Raw genomic sequence first — 15,018 nt, forward strand, 5'->3', positions numbered from 1 at the left:
CAGTTGCAAAATCAAAATGAGTTTGATGGATAATAGCATACCCGATGTGCTGACTTAGAATTGGGATGGCATCAAAATTTGAACACTTGTTGCCAAAGGCCTTGGTGATGCAATCGAAGAAGAAACTCCATTCTCTTCTGATATTAGCCCGTTTCAATTGTCCAAGTTTCGTCAGACTCTTTTCATATCCCAATTCAGCCATTAACTCCCGAAGGGCTGAGTCCTCTGGAACTGAGAAAGTACAATCCTCTGGAAGATGTAAAGCCCTGCGTACTGTACCAGGAGTGACTACAAAAGATGAATCACCCACTTGGAAAATAATACTGGGAGTTCCACGGTTACCACCATCATCAAAAACGCCAGTCCTCCAGAACCTCAGAACTTGTTGACTTGAAAAGAATTCAGGCTGAGTTAAGGCGTACCCAACCTCACTATGTGCAAGAAGATCTTGCACAAAATGCAATTCAGATGGAGCTTCAGCATGATCAAGAATTGCAGCATAGTTGTTTGGAACGAACTTTGCTCCATCAATGATTAAATCCTTTGGTGCCATGTGAAAAAAAAATATTGAAATTCAAGTATGCCTGTTAGGTGTTTGAGATAATATCTGTATGAAAACAACGGAAATAGTAAAGTGAAAGAGAGTAAAAGTAAGAAGAGAGATAGAAGATGAAGAAATTAAAAAGATTAAAGAAATCTTCTCTCTGCTGTACTTATAAAAAAAAATGTTACCGTTGGACACCTGTCAGACATGCAGTAATAACGGATAGTTACTGGGCTCGAGAAAACAGTAATCATGACTTACCCATTTGCCGAGTTTCAAGGAAAAAAAAAACTGTTCCTTTTATCAAGGGAAACAATTCAAATTTTAACCGGTTATCACTGATTGGATTGTTTTTCACTGCAACATTAATATTCTGAAAATGAATCATGTTAAAAATGACCGAGATAATTTCTATGAATAAGTGCTGACGGAGAATCAGAATTTAAATAAAAACAAAATTTAAATGGTCATCAGAATATCAATCAGGATTTATCAACACAAGATAAAATAACTCAGAGACAAAATCTTGAAGTAAAGACAGTTTTCATTAATATATCAAGTCAATACATATATGAAATAGAAATTACATCAATACAAGATTTTCCCTAAGCTTCTAATCCTAACATCAACAGCTTTAGTCCTAGCTAAGAAGCCTGACAAAGCTGAGGATGAAGAAGAACAGGAAGAAGACGAGATTAAGTCATCTTCCTCTTCCTATCTTCGACAAACAAGATAGCGAGTCGAATGATTCGCTCTTGCTGACGGATACGACGAAGGTGAAGGTCTCTTCGAACGGCCATCAGATCACGTTTGATAACCTCTGGAAATTGAATCCAGAGATTGTGAGGGATATTGGTGATAGGGTAGGGAGTTGGAATTCCATTCAAAAAGACATGCACAGTCTCATCACCGTAATTGTAGAACCAGCCAAATTCAGCCATTTGTGATAGTAAATGAAAAACAAGACTGAATTTGTGATACAAGTGGGATGAGAAGACTAATGTGAAGTGGCTGCATATATAGGCAAGAGAATGCCAAGAGACGCAAAGAAATTGAATGCTGACAGGTAGAAGTAATTCTACCTCGTCTCCCTAGACTTTGAAAAAGAATAACAGTCATTGGAAAAGGAATGTGCACATGTAACAAGAGTGATCTGTTCAAGGACGAGTGCCATTATGTTTTAACCATAGACTATTAATCTTCCACTTCAACATTTCGAAATTAATCTGAGACTGTTACCAAATTTTATTCACAGATAAGTCAAGTAAAGGGTTAGACTGAAAAATCAGAACTTAGACCTATACCAGAACTTAACAGTCATCAGAACATAATGTCTTAACTCGAACAAGGGATATCTATCTTAGTAAATACTCATACAAGTTCTTAGTTATGAACGTCAGAACTTAATCATCAGAACGTGGAACTAGAACTTGTCCTCAGAATTTGTGCAGAAGTGACACAATGACTGTTTATCTAAAATAACATAGACCACCACAGAAATTTCATCATTCATATGGAGTGATGTGTGTGTGCATTAAGCTAAATAACAGACAAAGAGTAAAGTCTGATCTACTTCAGTACATCTTAGAAATAAGTCATAATTAAAATTTTGCTAAAGAGCTGTCATTATCCTGAAACCTACTGATAAATGAGTTCATGCATGAGTCCACCTCTACTGTTTTTGTGCTAATTTTATGCATCTTTTGAAATTCTATTTTACAGAGGCTTCTCAGTGTAAGTGAGTCACGACTGTTTATTAGAATTTATGCTATTATCAGAGTATTTCTCCAGTAATCATAGAGTGTGAAAAGTCACCAAGAAAAATATTTTGCTTTTCTAATGCATATTTACTTAATACCAGCAATGCACTTGGGTCGTCCCATTCACATTTTTACTCTAGATCTCAAAGGAGTACCTGATATTATTCTTTGATTCTTTTTCTTTTTCTTTTGATAAGTGAGGTTTATCAGCACTTAGTACATTCAGCAGTTTTACTAGAATCAGAACTTAAACAGATGAGTAGCATTATTCTAATTTGTGACTTAGTAATAAGATATACAAAGTAAACTTAACTAAGCTCAGTTATCAGAATTTGCTTGTGTCATAAGATTTCCACAGAAATAATTACTTCTTTCATGGGATCATTTGTTTATTGAAGACTAGTAGGTCAGTATCTAGCACAGTTATCCTCATGGGATTAAATAGTTACTGAAACAGACATATCACTTATCAGAGTGTAGAAACATATAGCAGACAACAGTCAGTACTTAAAGACATTTATCAATTAATGCACAGAATATACAAAGAGATTAATTCTGTAAATACTGATCATAAAGTCTGATAACATAGAACAAGTTTAAGCAGATTTAGAGAAAGAACCTGAAATCATTCCAAGTTCATTTACCAATTTTGAAAAGGTAGCTTCACACAGTGGTTTTGTGAAGATATCTGCTACTTGTTGATCTGTGGGAACAAAATGCAATTCCACTGTACCTTCATCCACATGTTCCCTGATGAAATGGTACCTGATGCTGATGTGCTTTGTCATAGAGTGTTGAACTGGATTACCTGTCATAGCAATAGCACTTTGATTATCACAGTAAATAGGGATTTTGAAATATGTTAACCCATAATCCAGTAACTGATTCTTCATCCAGAGAATCTGTGCACAGCAGCTTCCTGCAGCAATATACTCTGCTTCTGCAGTTGATGTGGAAATTGACTTTTGTTTCTTGCTATACCAAGAAACCAACCTGCCTCCAAGAAATTGGCAGCTTCCACTTGTGCTTTTCCTGTCAATTTTGCAACCTGCAAAATCTGCATCTGAGTAACCTATTAATTTAAAATCTGATTCTCTAGGATACCATAATCCTAGATCAGCTGTTCCTTTAAGATACTTAAAGATTCTTTTTACAGCTGTTAAGTGAGGTTCTCTTGGATCTGCTTGAAATCTTGCACAAAGACAGGTAGCAAACATGATATCTGGTCTACTAGCAGTTAGATAGAGAAGTGAGCCAATCATACCTCTGTAATCAGTAATATCTACTGAATTACCAGTATCCTTATCCAGTTTTGTTGCAGTGGCCATGGGAGTGGATGCACTTGAACAGTCTTGCATTCCAAATTTCTTCAGCAAGTTTCTGGTATACTTAGATTGACAAATAAAAGTTCCTTCTTCAGTCTGCTTGACTTGAAGGCCCAGAAAATAACTAAGTTCTCCCATCATACTCATCTGATATCTTGACTGCATTAGGTTGGCAAACTTGTTGCAAAGTTTGTCATTTGGAGACCCAAAAATAATATCATCAACATAAATCTGGATCAGAAGTAAGTCCTTGCCATGATTGAGATAGAACAATGTTTTGTCAATAGTTCCTCTGTTGAATCCACTTTCCAGAAGAAACTGAGCTAAAGTCTCATACCATGCTCTTGGAGCTTGCTTAAGTCCATAAAGTGCTTTATCAAGCCTGTAGACATAATCTGGATGTTTGGAATCTACAAAGCCTGGAGGTTGTTCAACATATACTTCCTCTTCCAATTCTCCATTGAGAAAAGCACTTTTCACATCCATTTGAAAGACAGTAAACTTTTTGTGAGCAGCATAAGCCATGAATATCCTTATGGCTTCTAACCTAGCAACTGGAGCAAATGTTTCATCATAGTCAATTCCCTCCTGTTGAGAATATCCTTTTGCAACCAGCCTTGCCTTGTTCCTTACAATTATGCCATCACTGTCAGTTTTGTTTCTGAATACCCACTTTGTACCAACAACCGATCTATTCTTGGGTCTTGGCACTAAGGTCCAGACTTTGTTTCTTTCAAATTCATTCAACTCTTCCTGCATTGCTTGCACCCAATCAGCATCTTGAAGAGCTTCTTCCACTTTCTTTGGCTCAGACTGAGAGAGAAAAGAATTGTAAAGACATTCATTCGAAGTACCTGTTCTAGTTCTGACACCTGCCTCAGGATTTCCAATTATTAAATCAGGTGTATGTGATTTTGTCCACTTCCTTGCAGATGGAAGATTTTCTCTAGAACTGGATGCTCCCCCATGATTCATGCTGTCTTCGGTTTCATTTTCTGATGCTCCCCCTGAAACTATGCTCTCTGAGTTGGATCCTTCAGTATTTAGATTTTCAGCACTGTCAGTACTTGGCTTATCAGAACTTGACGAATCAGAATTTGAAGAGCCAGATGTATGTTCTGATGCTTCTTGAGATGTGATAATATCTTGAGTATGCTCCCCCTGCATTGGTGCATCTTCCTTTGACGTAGTCACCACAGTTTCAATAACATCAGAGTTTAATCCATCAGAATTTACAGTATCAGGACTTAGACTGTCAGGACTTGAGATATCAGAATATGAATCTTCATTTTCAAATCTCAGCTTATCATGATCAATGCAATCTTCAAGTCCAGTGATCTTCTTGTCATCAAAAGAGACATTGATAGATTCCATGACCACTTTTGTTCTCAAATTATAGACTCTGAAGGCTTTTGTAGAAAGTGGATATCCTACAAAGATTCCCTCATCAGCTTTTAGATCAAACTTGGATAGCTGTTCAGGATGAGTCTTGAGAACAAAACATTTACATCCAAATACATGAAAGTATTTGAGATTTGGCTTCTTGTTCTTCACCATCTCATATGGTGTTTTTCCATGCTTGTTAATGAGTGTTGCATTTTGAGTAAAACAAGCAGTCTGCACAGCTTCAGCCCAGAAATAGGTTGGAAGCTTTGCTTCTTCAAGCATTGTTCGTGCAGCTTCAATTAGAGTTCTATTCTTCCTTTCAACAACTCCATTTTGCTGTGGAGTTCCAGGAGCAGAAAATTCTTGCTTTATTCCATGATTTTTGCAGAACTCTTCCATTATCAAATTCTTGAATTCAGTGCCATTATCACTCCTCAAAATTTTCACAGAATCTTTGATCAATTTATCCAGATGTTTGACATGATCAATCAGGATAGATGCAGTTTCACTTTTTGTGTGCAAGAAATACACCCATGTGTATCTGGTGAACTCATCTACTATGACCAACGCATATTTCTTCTTTGCAATAGACATGACATTCACTGGACCAAATAGATCAACATGAAGTAGATAATAAGGCTCAAGAATTGATGATTCAGTCTTGCTCTTGAACGAAGATTTTCTTTGTTTAGCCTTCTGACATGAGTCACAAAGACCATCAGGAACAAACACTGATTTTGGCAGTCCTCTCACAAGATCTTTCTTGATCAGTTCATTTATCTTGTTGAAGTTTAAATGAGAGAGTTTCTTGTGCCAATTCCAGCTTTCTTCAGTTGAGGCTCTACTCACTAAACAGATTGCAGAACCATCAGAACTTGTTGAAAGCTTAGCTTCATAAATGTTACCACGCCTGAATCCCTTCAGAACAATTTTTTCTTTAGATTTACTAACTATTTCACAATGTTCTGCAAAGAAATCAACATGATAACCTCTGTCACAGATTTGACTTATACTCAGTAAGTTGTGTTTAAGTCCTGAGACTAGAGCTACATCTTTAATGATGACATTCCCAAGATTGATATTGCCATATCCCAAAGTTTTTCCAATGTTGCCATCTCCATAAGAAACACTTGGGCCAGCTTTCTCCACAAAGTCTGATAGCAGGGCCTTATTTCCAGTCATGTGTCCTGAACATCCACTGTCCAGAACTAAAATATTTTTCCTGTTGCCCTGCAATCAAAAAGACCACTAATTATTAGTTTTAAGGACCCAGACTTGCTTGGATCCTTTGGCCTTTTTAGGTTTGTTAACATTTGCAGCGGATTTAACATCAGATTTTATGTTAACAGTTTTCTTATCAGAACTTATACTAGAAGGAACAACAGAAACTTTCTTTAAAGAAGGTTTTATTTGATAATAATCATAGTACAAACTATGATATTCCTTACAAGTATAAATGGAATGCCATAAACTACCACAATGAAAACAAGGATTTTGTGGTTTGTATCTAACAGACTGACTCTTAACTCCTGACTTTGTAGATAAGGAGTTAATATTCTTATTCTTCCTGCAAAAAGAAGCCAGATGGTTAGAACTTCCACAGTTATAACATGCTTTCCTAGGAGCATCAGGAATAGATTTATAGTTATTGCTTTTATTCACACCTTCCTTTCCATTCCTGTTTTTCCTAGGTGATTTTACCTTGTTTGCATTCTTAACATCTTTCAGCTTATGCTTAAGCTGCTTCTTTGTCATTAAGCCTATGTTAACTTCAGCTGTCTTTTCCTGTTTTAGTTTGTCAGAAGCTAATTCCTTTTTAACTTCTGATTTCTCAGTTTCGGATTTTTCAGTTACAAACTTAACAGGTTTTAACTTCGGCTTTTGCTTATCAACAGGCTTAATTTCTTCAGTTCCTTTTTCATTATTTTCTTCATAACCTAAGCCCTCTTTCCAGTTTCCACTGCTCAGCAAATTTTGAGTTGTTTTGCCAGAGTTAGTCCAAGTTCTGATAATCTCTCTCTCCTTTTCTAACTCAGTTTTTAGAGATTCATTCATTTTTAGCACTTCATCCCTAACATAAAAAGCATCATCTCTATCCTTCTGAGTTTGATGAAACATGACTAACTCTTTTTCTAAGAAATTGTTTCTTTTCTTAAAAGCAAGATTTTCAGAAGTTAATCTTTCACATGTTAAAGTTTGATCTCTATAACTAACAAACATGGTTTTAAGATATCTTCTCAACTCATTAATATCATCAGTATGAAAAGCATAAGTAGTCTGAGGTACCTTTGTTTCAGCAGTTTCAGAACTGCTCTCAGAACTTGATTTTTCAGCATTTGCCATCAATGCATAGTTCTCCTCACTTTCAGAGTCTGAGGTGTCTGTCCAGCTTTTCTGCTTTGTGACAAGAGCTTTGCCTTTGTCATTCTTGGTCTTCTTGCACTCAGGAGATATGTGGCCTTTCTCACCACAATTATAACATTTAACATTAGCATAATCTCCTCTGTCAGACTTTCCTCCTTTTCCTTCAGATCTTCTGAAATTCTTCTTATCAGAACTTATGCCTTTCCTGGAAAACTTCTTTCCCTTCCTGAACTTCCTGTATGCAATCTTTGTGATTCCTTTCACCATAAGAGCACACAGCTTCATCATCTCCTCATCAGCATCAGTTTCAGGCAAGCTTTCAGAATCTGAGTCATCATCACTCTCAGAACTTGATGACTCAGTATCAGATTTTATGATAAGAGCTTTACCCTTATCTTTCTTTGAGGAAGGTGGTTTGGAGGATTCCTCTTCAACCTTGAGAGCAACTGTCCTTGACTTTCCTCCTTTTCTCTTGCTTCTTTGTTCCATCTCAAGTTCATGAGTCTTGAGCATTCCATAGATTTCATCAAGAGTTGTTTCATCAAGATTGTAGTTGTCTCTTATTGTTGTTGCCTTCAAATCCCAACATTCAGGAAGAGCTAACAGGAATTTGAGGTTTGTATCTTCAAGATCATACTCCTTATTAACCAATGACAAGTCATTCAAGAGTTTGACAAATCTTTCATACACATCAGTCAATGACTCATTAGTCCTAGAGTCAAAGTGTTCATACTCTTGAGTGAGTATTGTCTTCCTGTTCTTCTTAACTGTTTCAGTTCCTTGACACCTTGTCTCCAGTGCATCCCATATCTCCTTAGCAGTCTTGCAGTTGATTACCCTGTTTGACATTACATTATCAATGGCACTATGCAATAAGTGACGTACCTTGGCATCCTTAGCAATAGATGCTATATCTTCAGCAGTGTAATCATTCTTTTCCTTTGGTACGGTCATTGCTGCTTCACCTGGAACTACAACAGCGAGCTTGGTAGGTTTGTGAGGCCCTTCCCTGATTCTATCAAGGTATTCTGGATCTGTTGCTTCCAGAAACATGGTCATCCTTACCTTCCATATGGGATATTCAGATGGTCTCAATATGGGAACTCTGATAGTCTCATATCGACTCTGAATTGATGTCTTTGATGATTCCTCAGTTTTGGTAGGCTTAGTTGGAGTTTCTGTGTCAGACATGACTGTGTTTGGATCTTTAACTGTATGTGTGTTAACAGATAGCTCTGATACCACTTGTTAGGTCACACTTTCACTGTAGAGGGGGTGAATACAGTGTTTATCACAATCAAATCAAACTTCAATAACTTATGTAACAGAAAACAAACTTTATTTAAACAATAAACTCTGTTACAATCTGGAACTGTTATCTCTCAGTGATGAACAAAATATCACGAGAGCTGCTAGAGTTATACTAAATAATATTCTCGATAATGATAACACTTTTAGTGTAAACCCTATGTCTGTGTTTATGTACTACACAGTTACAAGATATTCGCTAATTGATATGGAATATAATTCTGCTTCCTAAAATATATCAATCAGATATCTTCTATTCCAAGTATTCCATTCTTCACGGAATTCCTTCTTCATGCATATCTCTTCTTATGTTTATCTTGATCTTCTTAACTTTAATCAGCTACTGTCCTTATCTGATCGTCCTTCAGCACTTAAGTTCTGATATCTATCTCCTGATAACATAAGTACTGATATCCCTTAAGTTCTGACTTCCAGTATAAGTACTGATCAGTTAAGTACTGATTTGTTCTGTTCAAATAAGATCTGAAATCTAAACATAAAACATATTAGCCATGACATTATCAAATATATCTAACAATAACAGTTCCAGATTGTAACAGAGTTTATTGTTTCAATAAAGTTTGTTTTCTGTTACATAAGTTCTTGAAGTTTGATTTGATTGTAATAAACACTGTATTCACCCCCTCTACAGTGAAAGTGTGACCTAACAACAATGTATGGTTATCGCTCAATGCTAAGATAAATAACAAATTGGGTTTTTATTAAACTAAGAGATTATACTAAATAACATTAACTAAGAGAATTGAGTTTGAATTACTATATATGATAAACATAGGATTCTAACTTCATTAAATACTTCATTCAATAGCCTTATTGTTCATAACCTTAGCATGTAATGGTGATGACACTAATCAGATAACACGAAACTAGTAAACCCCAACTTTCGTTGTACGAATACCCTACTACCAAGCATCCACAAAAGAGATAGAATTTGAATAGACACCAATTATGCTTAGTCCTTATATGTCTATAAGAATTGAAAACATAACAGTTTAATGCGCAAGTTATCTATCGTGATTACATAGGGCAAGTAAGATGGTTAAAATTACCTACGAATCATGCATAACAAATACATGAACCTATGCTAGCATGGCAAGTTCTAAACCTATATATTCACTGTCGCTTCAATAGAGATTAACACGCTATCTTATATGTTAGCTATGCACATAAGACGAATAAGCACAACCAATACTAGGATATCAATCAATCACCACACACCAAGATATCGAAACAAATTAACAATTGAAATCCATTAGTAAATCCGCTAGAATCCCATGACAACGATTTGTTCATAATTGAACTCATCGTCACCATGGGTTCTAATAAAAGCATGGTATAAACAAGGTCTTAATAAACTGAATAATAATTAAAGTATGAATAAACGAGATCTAGGTTTAACAAGAACAAAAACGAGCATCCAAAGTTACAACTAATTCAAAGAATCACAAGTTGAAAACAATATCTTCTTTTTCAGAGTGTTTTGTGCTTCTAGGTCTTCTCCTTGGTATCCCAATCTTCCCGGATGATGAAAACCTTTTTTTAAGTATATATTCGCCCATATTGGACCTGGACCCTTAAAATCGTCAAATTCCACTCAAAAAAGGCTTTTTCAGCGAAATCAGCGAAGTCAGCCGCACATCAGCATGCGGCCGCGCGGCACCAGCAGGCGGGCACCTCCTAGCAGGCGGGCATCTGACACCAGCAGGCGGGCGCCTGCAGCCTTTCTGGAAAATTTTGATGAATCTTATTTTGCCCATAACTTGAGTTCTACTCGTCAGAATTAGGCGATTCAACTGCCCATGCAAAGCTAACGAGATTCTCTACAACTTGAAAATAGACTTGGCTTCCAAATCTGATCACTTTTCATCATATTTCCTTTCAAAGCTCCTTTCTTCATTTAACTAATACCTGAAATGCAATAACACAAAAATACATCAAAATACCAACAACTTGAGTCCAAAACACCAATTTAAGCTTGTAATAAAGTGTTCCAAGTGGATATAAAATCCAGTTATCACACCCCCAAACTTGAATTGATGCTTGTCCTCAAGCATAAACAGACTCAAAACTACAAAACAAACCTAATGCATGAATGCAACTACGTGAATGGAACTAAATGATAATGTAATCGATCCCCTCAGAATAACCATAACCTAATGAATAAGCCAACGCCTCTAAGAATGCAATGACTCAAAACAGAGCTCGAATAAATCCCACAAACCAACTCACAAACCAGAAACGTGCGTATGTGGAATGCTTAACAGATATCTCTCGATACTAGATCAATAACCATAACTTATCTATCATCGAAACAATCAAAAGTTTATAAACATAATAGACAATAAACACATTATGACTCACAACACCTCCTTTATACTAGAGTTATACAAGGATTCACACTATTATTGAACACATAACAAAGATGCTTATTTGACCGTGCAATGAATGAGGTCCCAAAAGACTTATGCAATAATACCCATGTAGCGAGTGTTAGATTAGCGGATCCCTGACTATAAAAGCCTTAGGTCACTAGGCACAAAGTCCCCTATAACTTAGTAACTCGAGTATTAAAGAGCCCACTCTTGATCAATTATGCATAAAAATATACTTTTTTCTTCTTTTTTTCTCTTTTCTCCTTTTTCTTTTTTTTCAATAATTTCTGAATGAGTGCAGTTCGCTCCATCTCATTCAACCCTAGACTACTCATAAAAATATGAGCCAGCTACTAGCCATTTAATGCCTAGCCTTACAACAACTAGGAATGAAATCCAAGTTTTTCTCCAGATAAAAAAAATTAGTGTTTTTACGTCATTACGAGAATATCACAAATTCTAAATATAACCAAGTGATTAAATCTCAACAACAAATAAGTATGATCATGATCTAGATCAAAAGCAACCCTATAAGACTTTGTGAAAATATTTGTTTCTAGCATGCAAATCAATTCATTAGGACTTAAACATCCCTCTATTCGTCATCACCACACTCAAATCAACATCAACTTATCAAATATCATAGTTCATCTTAAGGGATCATGTTAAATATGCATGCAAATGCAACTATATGAAATCACATAAAAAACAAACAAATATGTCCTAAATGAACAAATCATGCAAAAATATGAATGAACTACAACTAAACATGCAATATAGATCTATATGAATCTATATGGACACACACACTACTAATCCTTACATTATCACCCCCAAACTTAAAATTTTCAATGTCCTCATTAAAGGTAATAATAAGGATTGCAGGCATACCTAGTCGTCGGAAAGATCACCCTCCTCGGGTGGAGGATCAGGTGGCCAATCAACCTCGACACAAGTGGCTCGGAAAATAGTGCCTAAAGCGTGTGTCAAATCTTCAGCAAAATATCGGTGGATGACATGCATGGCCTCCATACACCTAGTCAATCTTCTATAATGTGCATCACCAACACCATTCCTATCAACTACCTGTTGCATATGAGAAGAACCCTCTGTAGGCACAGGAATATCCGTCCAGCCACTCTCTACATCATTAAAAATATATCCCAACCCCTTATCATGGGGTGCACCTAAGAATGAATAACTCAAGTGATCTGGCATTCAGTTGAGCTCAAGTGTGGGAGCTTCTTGAATAAATGGTTCAAAACGCTCCTGAGAAATTTTCAGCTTTGCTAACCCAAGAGAATCGAATGGCATATCCAACGTCCTCATCCCCGGAGGTGCATTCAAATCTTGCAATTGCTCTGCTCCTTCTTCATCTTCAATAACGGATTCCCATATTAAGGATCTCTCTAAGGTATCTGACTTTGGCAATTGCTCAAGCTCCGAATTCACTACAGAGTCGACCCACTCTACTTTAAAGCACTCCTCTTTAGCTGTGGGTAACTTTATTTCCTTGAACACATTAAAAGTGGCTTTTTGATCCTAAACCTTCATTGAAAGCTCTCTTTTTTGCACATCGATCATAGTTTGGCCTGTAGCCAAGAATGGTCTTTCCAAGATGATGGGAATCTTCTTATCTTATTCAAAATTAAGAACTACAAAGTCAGCAGGGAAGAAGAGTTTATCCACCTTTACCAAGACATCCTCTATACTCGTGGATAAGCGATAGAACGGTCAGTTAGTTGCAATGACATGTATGTTGGTTTCGGATTAGGCAGAACAAGCTTCTTGAAGATAGATAAGGGCATCAGATTAATGTTAACTCCTAAATCACATAAACATTTTTCGAACGACAAGTTTCTGATGGTGCAAGGAATAGTGAAGCTTCCAGGATCTTTAAGCTTCGGAGGCAACTTCTGTTGCAGCACAACACTGTATTTCTCCGTGAGAGCAACGGTCTCTAAGTCATCGAGCTTCACTTTCCGAAAGAGAATTCCTTTCATAAACCTCGCATAGCTAGGCATCTGTTCAAGAGCTTCATCAAAAGGTATGTTGATATGAAGTTTCTTGAACACCTCCAAAAACTTCTCAAACTGCTTATCCAGCTTTTTTTTGCAGCCTCTTAGGAAAAGGAGGTGGAGGATAGATCTGTTTCTCCCCTATATTACCCTCAGGAGGAGTGTGTTCCACAGTAGTCTTCCTTAGTTCTACCTCCGCTTCCTTCTGCACTTCTTCTTCAGCCACAACTGCATTTTCTGAAATTTGAGATTTTTCAGGCTCTTCGTCTTGCTGAATTTGGGGGCTTGCGACCTTTCCAGACCTTAAGGTGATGGCGTTCATCTGTTCTTCAACTTCCCTCTTGCCTGGATTTGGCTTCTGTAGCACTAAGAAGCATCCTGGTGGTCGATTCAATAAGGCGTTAGCAAATTGCCCTATTTGGTTCTCCAGATTCTGGATAGAAATAGTCTGGCTTTGGCATATAAGAGCCTGGTTTTTGCACATAAGCCGCATCTCCTCCGATTCAGATTTTTCATTCAAAGATAGACATACACCAAGAGTTTGTTGTCTTGGTGGAATTTGTTGCTGAAAACCAGGAGGGTTGAATAGCTTATTTCCAAACTGCTAGAACGGCTTTTATATCGCATTCTGATTGTTGCTCCAACTGAAGTTAGGATGATTCCAGTTGTCAGGATGATAAGTGTCTGGAACTGGTTGTTGCGATCTCTGAAAGTTGCTCACAAACCGAGTTGATTCACTAGATATAGCGCATTACTTCATCGCATACGAACCTGCACATAGCTCACAAACACTGGTTATCTGATTAACACCATAGTTAGCCAGAGAATCGATCTTCATAGACAACGCCTTTAGTTGAGCAGTGATAGCCGTAACTATATCCACTTTAAGAACTCCTGCTACTTTGCCCTGTGGACATCTCTGGGTTGGATACTGATATTCATTTGCACCCATCAGTTCAATTAGATCATAAGCTTCCTCATAGCTCTTTTCCCATAATGCTCCACCTGATGCTGCATCGAGCATGGGTCTGGACTGTGCTCCCAAACCATTATAAAAATGGTTGATGATCATCCAATCAAGCATTCCATGATGTGGACACTTTCTAAGCATCTCTTGTAGCGCTCCCAAGCTTCACACAAAGATTCTCCCATTTTCCGCGCAAATTGAGTAATAGCGTTTGTGAATGTAGCTATCTTCGCCATAGGGAAGAATTTAGTGAGAAACTTTTGAGCAAGATCTTCCCAAGTAGCAATCGAACCAGATGGTAGAGAGTGTAACCAACTCTTAGCCTTGTCCCTCGGGGAGAATGGGAAAAGTCTTAGCTTACTAGCATCTTCAGAAACACCATTGAACCTGACGGTGTCGCAGATCTCTATGAAATCCCTAATGCGCGTATTGGGATCTTCCGTTGGAGAACCCCCAAACTGGACTGAATTCTGTACACATTGAATTATGCCAGGCTTGATCTCAAAGGTATTAGCTGTGATAGCTGGCCTGACAATGCTAGATTGAATGTCATTGATCTTGGGTTGAGAAAAATCCATCAAGGCTCTCGTTCGTGCTGCTGGATTTCCTATTGTACTGAGTACCTGAAACACAAACAAATAAACCGTGAAAGTAAAAAAATCTGAGTCAGTGAACTTTAACGACCACTGATGACAATCACATAAACTAAAAATTAACACCTAGTCCCCGGCAGCGGCGCCAAAAACTTGTTAGGGCGAAAACACGCGCTAATATTCACGCAAGTATACGTGTTCGCAAGTAGTATAAGATATAAATCAGATTTGTTCCCACAAAGACTGGTTTAGGTTAAGTTCAATTTTTGCACCTATGCAACAATGTATGGTTATCGCTCAATGCTAAGATAAATAACAAATTGGGTTTTTATTAAACTAAAAGATTATACTAAATAACCT

The 15,018-nt window shown here is 37.1% G+C and overlaps 1 non-coding gene across 1 annotated transcript; it reads left to right on the forward strand.

The window, feature by feature from the left end:
- The first annotated feature begins 14,180 nt into the window (after positions 1-14,180).
- LOC141710229 (small nucleolar RNA R71) lies at positions 14,181-14,286 on the forward strand. Its single transcript, XR_012570760.1, has one exon. It is a non-coding gene; the product is annotated as a small nucleolar RNA R71 (small nucleolar RNA).
- The last annotated feature ends 732 nt before the right edge of the window (positions 14,287-15,018 follow it).

The sequence above is a fragment of the Apium graveolens genome, chromosome 2 (assembly GCF_009905375.1).
Source record: "Apium graveolens cultivar Ventura chromosome 2, ASM990537v1, whole genome shotgun sequence".
NCBI classification, from domain to species: domain Eukaryota; kingdom Viridiplantae; phylum Streptophyta; class Magnoliopsida; order Apiales; family Apiaceae; genus Apium; species Apium graveolens.